The sequence below is a fragment of the Oreochromis niloticus genome, unplaced genomic scaffold, assembly GCF_001858045.2.
Source record: "Oreochromis niloticus isolate F11D_XX unplaced genomic scaffold, O_niloticus_UMD_NMBU tig00007851_pilon, whole genome shotgun sequence".
NCBI lineage: Eukaryota > Metazoa > Chordata > Actinopteri > Cichliformes > Cichlidae > Oreochromis > Oreochromis niloticus.
In genome coordinates, this window is record NW_020328805.1 from 204099 (window position 1) to 218362 (window position 14264).

Genomic DNA, 14264 nt, shown 5'->3' on the forward strand with positions numbered 1-14264 from the left:
GACAAGTTTCCATTATCTACAACATTTTGTTTCACCCGTCTCACCCTCACACGTTTCCTGTTCACTTATTGCATATTTATCTTTAACACCTTTTACCTCATCAGTTGCTAAGCAGAAACAAAGCAACATGTGGTCCACCTTTTACCCTATAAAATAAACCCCTGTCATGTTTGTGTCTATAAGCATGTTTTGCATTCATTCATTACACTCCACGCCATTCCTGCAAGTTAGGAGCTGTAAAGTTAGAAGCTACATCAAGTCCAGGCCTTTGGCCTCGCCTATATTTAAATCATGTGTGTTTGTAAGCGTGCATGCAATTAACCTGCTATGTTCTCATCTTCCCTCAACATGTATCACCTGGACACTCTCACCAGTGAAGCTTAAAACCCTTTTGGACGGAACATCAACTCTAAATAAGCACAGATATGCATTGTGTATAAAATGAACTCACCCTATAAATAGAGACGTCACTGTGATGACAAACATATTCAATACTATTAAAATAATACTGTACAACATGTTATTAATGCAGTCATCATAAGGCAGATTATATGATAGCAATAAAAGAATCTCTAAATCCCAAATCCCAACAGGTTCTGCTTTTAAATCTTCCCTGACTTTCCCTTCAAGTTCTGCTTTCTTAGTACAATCATGAGGTTCTCCTGATCCCATTAAATCTGCCATATTGATTCCTTCATGTGTAAATGTCAGATTTGGAGCGTCTAAAACTTTACTCAGTCTCTGTTGTGCTAATGATGTCATAGTGAACGCCTGCGAGTTCACATAAGCCACCACACTATGTGTAGTCAGAACTTTTAGTGAGTGTTCTCTCACTACATGTGCTGTTTTCTATATTATTTTGGCAACCCCTGCTGCATGCTGTGCGCATGTAGAGTGCCTTGCTTCTGTTGGACTCAACCTTATGCTAACCTACATAAGTACCTGTCTTTCTTTATTTAATCTTTACACATCACACAGTCTTGAACGTTGTTTATATGGGGAGTTCCTCTTTTTGTGTCTATATCTATTAATATGCCTTGTGCACTAAAACTTCCTGTTTTTCAGTCTGGCTGAGCACTTGTTTGTGAGTAAAAGGTGGCCTTACTCTACAAGCCTTCATTATTAAAGTACATAAAACAAGATAATGAGCAGCGTCAGCTAACAGAGACTTTTAAGAGAGAAACCTAATATTTAATAATCCACATTTCACTATTTTATTCTTCGGTTCAGATTTGGATTCTGTATTGTTCTTTATTTGTTATTATTTATGTTTAGATTGTTTATTGCTAGTCTTGGTTTGTTGTTGTCTGTTTGGGAGCTGACATAGTCTCTATGGATAAGCGTCTTTGGTGGGGTAGCATCAGGAGAGAAGCTCCAGAGAGGCATGTTCCATGTTAAACACTAAAATATAACAAAAGAGATTATGCTAAACAAACAAAACCTTTCGATTGGCCAACCCTATCTGTCTCCTCAACGGGTTGTATATTTTCGATGTTTCCTTATTATTTTGTCATAAAATAAATCAAACAAATAAGTTAAGCTGTGTGACAGCACCTTGCGTTTACGCCGGGCTGTGAGCTGCCCTGAATCTACTTGCTACACCCCCTTTCACCCAATTTAATTTTTCAATCTTAATCTAAACTATTCCTGACCTTCCCCTTCTTTCATCTGATCATCTCAAGCACGTCCTGTACCAAATTTGCTTCCTCTTTTCAAGCCCACATTTAATTACAAACTCTACCACATTTGCCCTATATGGCTGTCTCGACGTGTTTCCTGTCTACTTACAAAGATACCAGAGTTATTCTCAGAACTCAGAGCTGAGGTTCCCCTTTTCTAAGTCTGTATGTTCTAGAAGAGAGCAAGCTGCTAGTCGGTAAACAACTTTATCATCACATAAGTTATTAGGTAAAAGTCACGTAGACATTTGCTTAGTAACCCTAAAAGAGCACATTTCATGTAGCTAATCACATATATACTATTTTCCTTTGACATATCTGTATGTGCACGCCTAAATTATAACCTCTTATTCTAGAAATCAAAAATAATCACTGCTCACTCCAGCTAATTTGCATATTGAATCACCTCTCAACAACTTAACTTGGCAAAAGAAATACATGTTTAAACTTTATCACATTATTCAATTATTTTCATCTTCTTTCTATACTAATCACTTGCTTTTATCAATCAGTGCAACAGCACTCCTAAGTCACCCTTTTTAAACTACTTTAATCACTTATCTTTTTTTTTTTTTCCATAACTCACTCCCCTGTCATATAACTCCTTTGAGTCAACTTCAACTTCAAGCTTTAAGTCTATTTTATTAAACATTCACACCATTCTCTCACTCATACAAGTAGCAAGCTGATCTTCATTGCATATGCTTATGTTCCTAGCCAGGTTTTTTAATCAATCTCTATGCATCAAGCTTCATGAGCTTGTCTTTGTAAAGTTAATGCATTTTCTGTTTGTGTGTGTTATTTTTGCATCTATGGCTTCGCAGTCTTTCAAACTCCTTCCCAATTCTCCAGTTAAGCAGTCAGTTTTCTCTTTCCCGAATTACTAGCCCAAATTTTAATTTCCCACCTTAAAGAAAGCACTCCTAGTCTTCAGCCAGGAGCTAGGGCTTGCTTTTCAGGTTCCTGGACACATCATCCTGTGAACAATTCAACCAGAAACTTGCCTTAACATATCCATTGATGTTAACCTATAATTTTCTTCCGACCGCTGGATCTGGAGAGTTGGTCCGGGTCTGCTTTGCTCCTAAAAATAACAAACTAAGACATTTTCATTATTATCACGAGTGGTTAAACGACCCACTTTTCTCTTTCTCCTGTCACAAATACCAATTATGTCATGTTTATGTCATGAATATGAATGTAAGCGTTTTCTTCCTCGTTACATTTCAGGTTAATTGAGTGTAAGCTGCTTTCTTCATTGCGTGTCATATGTCATGTGATCATCTTAATTAAGTGTAAGCTGCATCTTCATTGCATCCTATATATTCATATTTAATTTATGCATCTTTTCACTGAGCTTTAGATTCAAACTATCTCACTTCTGATTCATTTCAAAAAGAATTTCACATGTAACAATTTGTATGCGTGTTTTCTATTCATGTTTACCTCTTTTAAACGTGATATGGTGGACATCACTAAACAATCATGAGTTCCCACTTCAATTTCAGTCCAATCATATCCTATATTCTCGCAGTCAAACTCGTCCAGGTTCACCTCTCACTGGTCCCTTTTTCATTCCCAGTGTCCTGTTCGGGCTTCAAAGCTCCAGCAAACACAGTCTCTTTCTTCTCTGTTTTGATCTTTCCGTATTCTTCTTCGAAGTTAAGTTCCTGTCCGACTTTTCAGTCTTCTCTTCCAAAATTACTTCAAGCATGGCAAATATGCCACTCAATGTCCAGTGCTCTTCCACAATTCTTTATCCCACTGTTCAACTGCCCAGCCTGTATTTTCACAGTTCATGTAGCATTACTCTTACATGCTGCTGCTGGTCGTCAGTCGTCATCAGTGTTAATGGATCAGTGGCACTGTCGTTTGCCTGCTGTATTCGAGTCCACGATGTTCTGTCGGTCTTCATCAGGCGATTGACTGTCCTTTGAACTTCTTCTCAGTTTAGGGACAAAGTGAGAGGTCAAGCTGTAGAATTTCAGCCAAAAAGTGGCCTGTTTTTCCCAATTGTTCCTCTATCCTTTTTGCCGGTTCCTCAAGGTTCAATGTTGAGAGAATTCCACCTGTATTGGCACACTAAAGCATAGAATTAGTATTATATTCATTTTTTTTATCTTAAAACCTCGATTTGCTTCATCTCCCTTGAGTTTGACTCGTCTGTCTCTCTGTGTTCTTTCTTTACACACTCAGTTCCTTTTATGGGCATGCAAAGTTCCTGTTCACTATTTCCTGTTCTCTACAGAGTCTGTCTCTCTTTGTATTTATAGTCTAAAAACCCTCTTTAATTCTACTAAATCTTGATCTAAAAAACAATACACCTTCATTTCACTCACACTTTTAAATAGAGCTCTTTCAAACATAAAAAGAAACTAAACCTCTCATACCATCACTCATGCATTTCTTGAATTAAAAGCACTTTCAAACTTTAAAACATCCTACTTTACATCACAAAAGAAATATATTTCATACACACTTTTAAATGTTCTCACCTCTTTCAGACGCCATGAATCGTCTCCCACACACTGCCTTTTCTCTCTCAAACTTCCATTTTCCACTCACTCAGACAAATCACGCAGAGTCACTCAAATCAAATACTGACAACATTCACACGGTTAAAATCACTCAAAATACGCTTTCATACGAGTATTTTGGACATGCCTTCCATAATCAGAAAGAGCAAGTCAAAAAGAAAAAAGAAAAAACTGAAACCTCTCATCATCCTCACGGCTTCTCACCACACACACAGCTGAAAATAAAACACACCAGCCTTTATGGCTCATGATATATACATCTATCAAAATTCAGTCAATTACTATACATCCACTACAGCAACTCAAAACTTTATTTATTCATTCATGTCCTCTAATAAACACAAATGGCATCTTAAACACATGCATTCAACTTTCTATTCAGCATTATTTGTGAAACCAACTGTGGTTTAAGCAGTTCACAGCTTCTTAATTTGCATTTTATTGCCTTCTAGGACATTCTAGTCTCTAATTCCTCTGTTTTCATGTTATCTCCCGTTTGACACACACAAACACACACTCCCCCTAAAAACCCACAAAAAACTATCCCTAAAAACACACACAAAAACCCATAAGAAACTTCATTCATTTAACTTCATTCATTTATTTATTATTATTTTAAACCCTTAAGATGTTTTGCTGTGTTTCCTCTGTGCCCGCTGCAACCTATATTAACATAAAGCCAAAATTTAAACGGTCTGTCAAATATAACTCCTTATATATTATGGAACTGGAAGAAAAACCACTCACAATGTGCTAAGCCCCTCCTTAGCCCAACAAACATCAAGCAACTTACACCTATATGTATCAGTCAAAGTCAACAACAATACATTAGAAACACCAAATGTAACTGTGTATATTATCTCAAACTAAAACAAAACCCATCTAAAAATCCTAAAACATCTTACTTGAACGCACCAAAAGAGAGATCACTTACAGACATCTTTACTAATGAAATTGTTTCAAAGTCAATTTCAGTTTTCAGACCCCAAATAACGGTCATAAGTATCAACAGTTTATATATCCTATCTCAAAACCCAGCAAACAGTCATACAGTCATGGCAAGAAATAAAACTTTACTTACAGTATTGTAATAAACAAAACCAGCATCTTAAATACAGGCGTTGAGCAATGTGTAACAGTCTCTCTAACTTCCTAAAACTCTAAGGACCTTGCAGCTGCCTCATTTGCATTTTCACACACACACACAGTCTAAAAATAATACCAGCCTGACTTACAGACTCCTCTCACACACAACTTTACACAGACGTCTTTATAATTACAATAACAACAATTATCAGGCCTGAGATTGCACAACCTACAGAATTTTGACAAATTTAAATTAACCCTCCAAGGGACAAACTCCAAGTTTTTTATTATCAATTACACAGTATCCGTTCTAAACTGTATCTGGTCGAATCCCTAAGGTCCCTAACACAATTTAAAAGCGTCCAACGCCCAAGCTCCAAGCTTTACTGCCCAAAAAAGCGCAAATACCGTTCTAAACGGTAAAGTGATTTAATCACTGGCTTATCTCAGGATGCCCTGTACCCCACGGTCAAGCCAAACCGAGCTAATCCTATTCACCGATAGGTCAACAATGTGCGTCCACATCGAGGAGGGATCGCAACGTCCGGGCTATGCGCTTCTTAACAGACGCCGCTGTCGTTCTAGAAAAATTTAGAGTAATTTGAACCCACAATCTACACTCCCAAACAGGAGTAAGATTTAGGCAGACCTATCCTTGTGGACATAGGGGACTCTAACCCACAAAATGACCATCACAGAATAGGGCCAGTGACCAATACGACTCTAACCAACAAAATGACCAAATTCCCTACTTTCTACGTGAGACTTTAACTCACTTTAACTCTTTTTCCTTTTCCTTTGGGACTTTAACCCGGTACCTTTAGTGAGACTCTAACTCACTTTTACTTATAACTTATCCTTACTTCGACCAGCATGCTCATGAGATTACCATCAAAATCAAAACAGACCTTTACCAGTAATTTCAGTGAGTAGACTTTAATTTCTCATATCCAATCTGGCACATTTTGGAAATAATTCAACAGGTAGTGCCTTACCTTTGAATAAGCCGGCTTATGTCCACTCACTTCGACCACTGAGTCGTGTCTGCCCGTTCGAGCGCCTCGGACCCTCTCGGTCTCAATCTCCAACTGTCTCTCCCCCTCAACCCCGGCCAATGCACCAAATGTTAAGGGTCCGAAATTGAGGACGAGAGTAAAACAATCATGGTCCAGAAGAGGTCGATCAAACATTTGATTTTAATGAATACACGCAGCGTGGGGAGACATACACTGGAAACCATCAGTTGTAAATCCCCACCCAAAAATACACTTCAGATTGCTTTTATAACATCAGGGTATTATGACGCCCCCTCATGCGTTTACAAGCACATAATTTGCATCTTAAGAACATTCTTTGCCCCTTGTACAGACAATGATCTATTCTAAGAAATAAATGCAGACACAGAAGTTCCCCTTTCTGGCATCCTCTTTCAAATATGGTGATGATCTCAGGCCTTTGAGGTCCCCATGGACTTGTCCTCCTCTTTGCGTCACCCGTTGCTAGGCAAACTCAAATGCAACAAGAAGCTGAATATATTCAGGCCTTCACTCAAGCCTGCTTCTTGATTATATGTATTATTACAAATGCTTGTTATGTGGTTTAATGCAATGTTAATTAATACAATGATAATGCCAATAATAAGTATAAGTAGCAGTAAAATATTCCTTATTCCACAACACCTACATGGGTATTTTTGAAAATCCAGCTGTTTCTATGCGTTTGGACCTTTTGTCCACACGTAAACGGCGCACTTCATGCTGTGCGCCACGTTATTGTTTACATGAGATGAATTGCAGAATGGAAGATTAACAGTATTTTGTCTCTATCTTCAGGTTTTACACACTTACATACACACACGCAGTTACTTTCCCTCTATTTAGAAAGGCAGAGGCGTCACGGTGTGATTATTTTACGTGCAGTTGTTTTTTTCCTGTGTAATAATATTCAACATTGCTGTCAATACAGTTTTCCAAAAATGCCATTCTGTGCAAAATGGGTTTAAAAACATAAACAACTGTAGGATACTGTTTGTCCGTGATTTGAAGAGCCCAGCGCTGCTCCCGATGAAGGGAAAAGCAATTATGTAGGGGAGACCTACCTCCGCACTTGTGCAGGTGAAGTAAAGTGCAGATATGCTTCACCATATTTTCTAGTGTTTGGCTTAGAATGAAGTTGGTTTGGAAACATATTCAGCGATGCTTCATCTCCTGCTTTGCGTGGGATCCTCTTGTGTGGGCGCCCCGTGCTAGCAGTGTCCAAGCGTCCCCCCCCCCCGGCAATGGCTCTGCGGGCCCCACACTTTGGGAAGCTCTGATTTAGATCAACCTTACTTGTTTAATTAAACATGTGCCATGCTGTGTTTTCCCTCTGCTGGTGACTTCTTGAATGTTTTTATTAATACAAATAAAAAACATATATAATAAGGTAAAGCAGATTGTGAGATTGCTTGTGCTATGAGGTCCCTGCCTCCATGTGATTACGTTATTAACCAGTGGACAGGTACATTTATATATAACATACTATAACCTATATAAATATAACTATATGTATAGTATATTATGTAGGTTTTAGAATTGTAGAATTGCTGATGGCCTGGTTTTGATTTATGTTCCCCATGGTTCACCAGCTCTCACACAACATCAGCACCAATGATCCACGTCCTTATAAACCTCTGAATCAGGTCCTGAAGCAGTGACGTACTGAGTGAAGACCTCACTGATCACATGACTCTGGTCACCTGGACTCAGTGTTTCTGAAGCAGTGTGCTGGGTTTTTAAAAATACGTGGCTGCTGCCTGATGTTGGGCCCACAGAGGAAGACGACTCACTCAGTCTTCTTCACTTCCTCCTTAAACATGTGGAAGGAGAGCAAAGTGCTGCCAGATTCTTATTTATGACAGGAACAGAAGAAACCACAGCAAACTGTTCCAGTTATTCATCTTAAACAGAATCTATTTATTTATGATGGTGTCTTCAGTCTGAGGGTTTGAAGTTTCCATGTCTGTGTGATGTGTGGTGTGAAGGCTGCTGGTTAAAATGTGATTCACTGTTTAAAGCACTGAGTGCTCAAAGAGAGATGCTACATGAGTCCCAGTACAGACGACAAACATGATGGAAACTTTGATATCCAGCCTCTCTGTGATTGTTGAAGGCTGTCAGGTTATACTGGGTGCAGAGCAGGTGATCTACTAATCAGAGGGTTGGTAGTTTGATTACTGGCTGCTCTAGTCTGTGTGCCAAAGTGTCCTTGAGCAAGATACTGAACACCAAGTTCATCAGTGTGTGTTTGATAGCAAACACAAAATAATGAGACGTGTTGTATGAAGGGTTTTGAGTTTGCACTGAACAGCTTCCTTGTATTAAGTGGTGATGCAGCCATATTGGAGCTCATCTGTGCTTTACTTTGTCTAATGCAGGGGTCGGCAACCCGCGGCTCCGGAGCCGCATGCGGCTCTTTAGTCCTTATAGTGCGGCTCAGCGTGGTTTGGGAAATAAATTAGAAGTATTTAGCTGAAGTGCATTTTATTTGTGTTTAGTTCTTTTGTTTGTTTTTTTTTAACTTGTAGTTCTAAATTGGAAGATTATTGTGATTTTGAAATATAAAAATAAAATTATATCTTAATATTTTTTTCATCGCTCAAAATAAGCGTCACACTTGCGGAAGCCGGTGTACCCGCCGAAACGCCGTGCATTTATCGAGACTTTCAACCCCAGATAGGCCAATTATGGATCTTCGGATCCACATTATGTCGGCAGCTGTTCTCCACCGTGAACTATGTTAAAAACAAACACCGCTCACGCCTCACAGATGACAGCTTACAGTCCTGCGTAAAAACGAAAGCCCCAATTTGCAGACGCTGTGCGGAGGTTCGGGACCAGAAGTCTCATTGTAAACATATCACGGCAGACCCGACGATGTTTTACATGGACATGCTTTTCAGCATCTCTTTATTGACCACTTTTCACACACGGTTGCTGTACGCATACAGCCGGCTGTAGCTTTTCAGCTCACAGCCCGACAACACAACAGCAGAGAGAGCACAGGCTTTAAGGTGGCGAGGCGTGATTGCGGGTGCCGCTCAGGTGCGTCCGACTCCAATGCAGCGGCACTGCAGACCACGCCCCGCCACACACATTAACCAGGTAAAATAGATATTTAGGCAGAATTTTGCAAATATCTTTTTTTTTGTTTTTTTTTTCAGCAGCATAGTGCTTTTTTCCCAATTACTTTTTAAAAGTCAGGTAAAGGCTCCAAAAGCCTTGACCTGAAAAGAGTGGCGGCTGACAACAGTTTTTGTTTGCTACATGGATCATTTTAGTTCAGCTGGGTGTCTTTCCTTTTGTTATATTTCTTTAAGAGTTCAAAATGTGTTAATTACATAAATAAAATGTAATTTTCTCTGTAGCACTTCATGGATTTCATAAGCAGCACACCTTAGTTGCTCTGTGGATTCTTTTAAAAAGCAGTTAAAAGTGTTTCTTTTCAAACAAGCCTTTTGTTGATATACGTATTTTATATTCTTTACATTATTTACATTTGATCTTTTACATTGTGTATAATGTCTATTGATTGTATTGTTTATTTTAATATTTGTGTACAGTGCTTTGTGACTGCCTGTCTGTGAAAAGCGCTTAATAAACAAACTTTACTTACTTTAGTTGTTCACACAAAGCACAAAGGTAAAAAACAATATATACAGTGTTATCTTCATTTTAGATTTCAAAAAGTATTTGCGGCTCCCAGTGTTTTCTTTTGCGTGGAAACCAGGTCCAAGTGGCTCTTTGGGTGTTAAAGGTTGCAGACCCCTGGTCTAATGTGACACATTTATTGTGAAACAGCTGGAAACAGTTGCACAGTTAAAGCTGCAGGTTCTTCTGACTGAAGCAGCAGAAGAATGATCGTCTTTAACCGTTTCCCTGCGTGTAATTATAGCACCTGTTCAGGTAAAGCATGGAAACCTGCATGAAGCAGAGCTGCTGTGTGGACGACCAGTCACCTCTTACAGACAGGAGGACTGTAAGAAACTAATAAACCTGCTTCATTTCTGGACTGAGAACATAAAAGAGTTCAAATGAGCTGTGCTGCTGAAAAAAACAACAGCCCATTTCTTAACAAAAACATTTCTGCCCTGAACTGGAAGAAAAAACCCTGAGTAGAAGCTCACATCAAGACAATAGCTCCTCAGTTCACAGTAGCATCACCCTGCTAACATGCTAACAGCAAGTTTGAGTTACTCACCCCTTCCCTTCCTGTGCTGAATCATAGCATGAACGAATCACTTATTCACTCACTCACCCCCTCCCTCCTGGCTCACAGCTTCTTCTTCTTCTTCTTGGTTGGCAACCAATGTTAAGGAGCATTACCGCACCCTGGCACACAGCTCCGTGGACATTTAGATGAGAAAATAGATATTTGACACATTTGAGGAAAATACTAATGAAATAAAAGAAAAAGAAATAAATGTTCCCTTTAGAAATCTTTTTTTTTTTTTTGCTCTATAAAAATAGTTTGAGTGAAAATGTCAATTTTTTGCACTCTCTGGTCAACTGACTCAGTGACTCAAATGACTCAAAAAACCTGATTCCCTTTGGTGAGTGACTCCTTCAAACTCGATTCAGTAAAAAGAATCGAATTTACCATCACTAACTGGTAACATCAGCTGGTACCTGACAGTGCAGCAGGACAGACTCCACCCACTCATACACCTCCACTGCTCAGGCATGCTGGGAACCCGAGGACAGAAACATGAAACAGGTGAGTGCTGTGAGGGTTTCCTGACATGTTGCCGGTCATAGGTCTATAGTAGGTTCCTAATAAAGCTCTCATTAAATAAAAGTCTAATTTTGCTGGTTCCTGATTGGTGGATCTGCTCCTCACATGTTCATTTAGTGATGTCACTGTCAGTCATGTTGTTTTCATACCAGAACAGGAGACATAAAAAGCACACATGCATGTGCAGCTCAGCCACAGACTAATCAGGTGACACCTTTTGTTTCCTGTAATCATGGTCAAAGCAACACTTCAGGAAACATCTGAAACGATTTCCATCTCCTGCTGATGATAAAACTGCACAGCTCTTAATAAAGCTGCTTATTATAAACCTGCTGTCTGTGAGTAACTGTGATGAACACGTGGACAGATCTCATGTTGAACATGTTGAGACTGGAAAGATTCTGTGCTTCTAACACCGTTTCTGCCTTTGTGAACAAGTGAGAGTGTTCCGTAATAACTCAGTGCAAAGCACAACACTCAGAGTCATGAGATATGATCTTCTCTCGTTATGTTTGGGTCTGTGTCACAGGTCATGTGATCAGGTTTGTTCTGGTGTTAAAGTTTATCTTCATTTAACAATAAATATTTAAATAAATCAAACATGTGACCTCTGCTCATCCATCTCTGTTTATATAAGACTACATTTAGTTAACTAAGTTATAACCAGTAATACATTTATCCTATAGATTCCTTCAGTGCTAACCAGGCAAGACTGAAACATCCAAGCCTTAATCAAGGTGATGCTCACAGCTGTGCCCATGGTAACAGCACCATGCATCCACAACTGAGGGAGTTATGTGACGGCTGTGTGCAGGCAGGAGTGGTAGTAGGGGGACCCAATGTGCAGACACTCAGAGGCGGAACGTGAACTCAAAACAGCTTTAATGCTAAACTCAAATGTAACATAACTGGATATATCAAAATAAACTTACACAGGAAGACTGACAGAACACACAGCATGGCATAAAGGTAGATTGTAGTGATGGCTCGCGTGAAGCTGACGCTCCGGAGCGTGTGTCGAAAAAAACAACACACTGGTTCAGAAGCACTGTGTCGAGGCTTGCTTCGTTTAGTAAAAGTCACATGACCAGTGACGTCCGAAGCTTCATTACGCACGTAACTGCTTCGGTACCTGATTCAAATGGAAGGAAGTGAATCATTCACGGGATTTGTGGAGTGTTTTGATGGTGACAGATTTTCTGGGTGTTTGCTTTTGTTTTGTGCGTGTTTATTTTATCTGAAAACGGGACAAACTTAAAATGTCAAAAATGTGCTTTTCATAATATAAATATCATTAAATGACTTCCATTTGACTCGTAACATTTAGTGTTATAAAAAGATATATTTTATTTAAAAAAATAATCTTAAAATGTTAGTCTACAAAATGTGCAGCAATTTAATTTATTTATTCTCTTTAGCTGATAGTTTGTGGGGCCCAGTTAGACTGTATAACTGCATCTCTACCAGTTTTTCTGCACTCCAGCCTCTTCTGTGCCATGTGAAGGGATTTTCCTTAAGGCAGGAGAAATTATCTCCACGAAAAGGAACAGGTTCGGCCATCGCACAGTGGAACAAATTCTCTTCTTAAATAAAAATGAAAAAGGGTTACCTTAAATGCATCATGTTTTTAATTTGCAAGTTCATAAGCGTTTTCCCTTTCCATTCCACAATCAATTCTGCCCCCAGGTCAAAAATATGTATAGGAAAATTTCCCTAATATAATATTATTTATAAATATACCCGTCTAGAGATTAACTGCATAAGTACATGGAGGCAGGACCTCACAGCAGAAGCATACTCCATAATGTGCATTATTATATGTATGTTATATGTAACGTGGTATTTTTCAATTATTGTATTTACCAACATCAAGAATTCACAAGCAAAGAAAGACCACACCATGGTGCATGTTCAAACAAAGAAAGTTTACTGGTCAAAATTATTTATTAAACGAATAAACTACATTTTTTTAACACCAAAAAATTCGCGTTCAAAGCAACACAACAGCAGCCCAATATGAGACAGAGTTCCACTCTGTAGAGTGGGCTATCATTATGAAGCAGTTGGTTTTATTTTGTGGATTCAAGCTGCTCTTCATATTTTTGGCCACCAGATGTCACCAGAGAGGACTGTGTTGAAAAGCTTCGAGTAATGAACCGTTTTTCAATACAAGCTTCAATGTTTCAGAAAGCTTCATTTGGCCATCACTAGTAGATTGCGACACAGACACAGAGAAACACAGGGCTTAAATACACAGAGGGAGCAATCAGGGAATGAGTAACAGGAGGGAAACACAGCTGGGGAAAATCAGGCCTAACGAGACAAAGGAAGCACAACCAGACGCATTTACATGAGACACGGACTTTCAAAGTAAAACAGGAAACATAACACAGACTGAACTTACAGACACAGACTCACAGGCAGGCACTACAACAGAGGGAACAGAGATGTGGGACCAGGGCAGACACAGACACGGAGATATAGCCGACAGGGGAGACAGCAACTAAGGATTACACAGAGACATAAACCATAAGACAGAACTCTAACAAAGAAACCAAAGACTAGAAATGATAAATAATATAATAAACTCAAAAACCCTGGTCAACGACCCAGGCACACAGGTCCCCCCCCCCCCCCCCCCAACGGCTGGCTGCCAGACAGCCCAAACCTGACCAACCAGGGTGGGCGGTGGGGAAACAGGACGGAGGGCTCACAACAAAAAACAAAAGCAGCAGGACACAGGAAACACCAGAGCCCAAGAAAGAAGCCCAAACACAGTTCAATTTAAAAAATTATGATTACCTCCTCATCTCATTTACATACCAGAGAAACTGTTGTATATTCAAATCACTTTTATTGTCGCATCACATTACTGGTACACTGGTACAGCACATGTGAGTGAGACTCTTGTGTGCAAGCTGATCTGACATAGAGGCTGCATGTGTACAAGCTGTTCTTCTTCTGTGGTGGTAAACAGCAGGCTGACATGGAAATGTTCTGACAGTAAATGTTCCTGCTTGAGTTGTGCTCAGTCATGTGGTAGAGAGCTTCAGATGTCCCTCTTCTGTGGAACCAGCTTCCAGTTTGGATTCGGGAGACAGACACTATCTCTACTTTCAAGATTAGGCTTCAAACTTTCCTTTTTGCTAAAGCATATAGTTAGGGCTGGACCAGGTGACCCTGGATCCTC